This window comes from Misgurnus anguillicaudatus, chromosome 24 (genome assembly GCF_027580225.2).
Source record: "Misgurnus anguillicaudatus chromosome 24, ASM2758022v2, whole genome shotgun sequence".
Lineage (NCBI taxonomy): Eukaryota > Metazoa > Chordata > Actinopteri > Cypriniformes > Cobitidae > Misgurnus > Misgurnus anguillicaudatus.
The window spans coordinates 10,507,693-10,509,913 of record NC_073360.2 but is presented as its reverse complement, the minus strand read 5'-3'; the positions used below and the strand labels follow the sequence as shown (position 1 = coordinate 10,509,913).

The 2,221-nt window shown below is 39.0% G+C and overlaps 1 pseudogene; it reads right to left on the bottom strand.

The window, feature by feature from the left end:
- Positions 1-1,006: 1,006 nt before the first annotated feature.
- Positions 1,007-1,157, bottom strand: LOC129439033 (U1 spliceosomal RNA; annotated as a pseudogene).
- Between the last annotated feature and the right edge of the window lie 1,064 nt (positions 1,158-2,221).

Here is a 2,221-nt window from a genome sequence, read left to right as displayed (position 1 = left end):
CAGAGTTCAGCTCCAACCCTAATCTAAAACATGTGAAGCAGCTAATTAATGTGCTTCAGGTGTGTTTGATTAGGGTTGAAGCTAAACTCTGCAGAGACACCAGCCCTCCAGGACCAGGATTGGTAACCCCTGGGCTGCCCTGCTTATTTGCTTCCCTGCGATTATTAGTGCTGCTCTTAGTAGATTGCATTGGTCATTGTGGAAATGAGCTGTTGTGCCTGTGTTACTTTTTTGGAATTGTGCTCTCCTGCCAATTTGCCCTATTTAGGAAATCTGGCCCAAAATCTGCAGTACTGCAGCACTCCAGGATCAAGCGTTGCCCTGCTCTAGAGGAAGTTGTGCAATTGTGTCTCATACTGTGGCCAATTAGAATACACATGGTGAAATGAGCAATGAAAAACAATGTTATTTTCTTTTTATCCAGAGTGTTTATGTGGCGTCCCCTTCCTGACATGCCCTTTGGAATGGTAATTGAATTCTTGCCTGACTGCCAAACCTCTCTTCACGGTGATCTATGCTTGCCGTCTCCTCTCATCCTTAGGAAACTGAAACATTTTTATAGTTTGACAAGGTATTTGTTCCAGAGGTCAGTTTAGCCAGCCACTAGCCAGAGCGATAAACACATACAGAAGTTAACTTCAGGCCAGCTGCGTAACCACGGCAACACACATGCGTCCGATGAAACTGCTGTAGATTACGATGGTTTCTAGTTGCATTTGAAGTGAAAGTGACATGTTTGTCAAGTATCGAACGCATACTCAGAATGTGACCTCTGCATTTAACATACCCCAGTGAGTAGTGACCACACGCACTGCAAGTCCTGAACACACACACAGAGCAGTGGGCAGCTATCCTTACAGCACCAGGGAAGCAATTGGGGTTAAGGTGCCTTGCTCAAGTCTTAACCTCTTGGGTTACAAGCCTGACGCTCTAGCCACTAGGCTATGACTGCCCCAATCGTAAAATGCCATGTGCAAGGGAGTCTGTTGTTAACACAAAGGCCAGGGGAGAGTGCAAACTCATACCAGAAATTCAGCAGTCGAGATTCCCACATTTGGGAAATTCACAGGGGTCACGACAAGCGGAATGCAATGGGTGATCCTCGCCCTGGGTGAACCACCTTCTTGATTATGGTGTCTCCCCTGCAAGATGAGTACTGTATATGTATTTGTTGTATTTATTAGTATAAATGTGTCCATTTAATTAAATACCATAACTGTAATTGAGATCATTATTGCTTTGGTTTGAGATAAATACTGCTTTGATAAGAGAAATGTATACAGTTTATAGTTTAAAAGATTTTGAGACTTCAATGTAGTTTGTTATTTTTGTATTTGTAGGTTAACTTAACTACTCAAAATACTTTAAATTATGAGTAGCTTAAGTACGTGATAAAGGTTTATGTTGCCAAGGAGGCATGTGACAAATGCAATTTCTCCCTGTCAGGAAAACAAGTCTGATGAATATAACAGCAGGTTAGATAAACCTATTATCACGTCTTTCACCTCAGACACCTGATGTGGATGAGCTAAATCAATGTTAAATTTACAGTGTTTGTCAACTGGTGGTTATTTCAAGATATTGGCACTTTAAGCAGCAAAGCTGTTGCAGTTTAATGTGTGACTTTCAACTTCAGTAATCACAGTGCTCGAATGCGTAACGATTTCCTCTTGCAGTTTAAACTCCTGTTGGAAATGCTAAACTTGTAACCGAAAAGTGCTGAAACGTTTTAAACATTTTGATCATTGCAAAAGCTCAGGGTCACAAAGAAATCTTTTTCTATATACTATATAATCGTTATATCACTATATAGTATATTTATATTTATATGTATATACAGAATAACGTATGGTTTTAAAAGAGCAAAGTTTTAGCTATGCATGCTTAAACATTTTTGTCACTGTTACTTCAGAGACCGCTATTTATAACAGTGTACAAAAGTTATTGATAAATGACTCTTTTTGATAAATGAGCATCACTATAGTTTTTTGGACAAAGGAAATTGATTTGCAATTAATACTTTTCACGTCTGCCCTTTATTTTACAGTTTTGTCCAATCTAACAAAAGCTTTGTTTGAGGTACTGCATTGTTTAAGGAAAAGGGGTGGAGAATTTATAAACGTACGAGCTATTTTTTTACTTTGTTTGTTTTAATGGCTTTGTTTGTGCTGTGAAATCCTAATAGATGGCTTTCAAGCAACTATTGTTTATACAGTAGGAA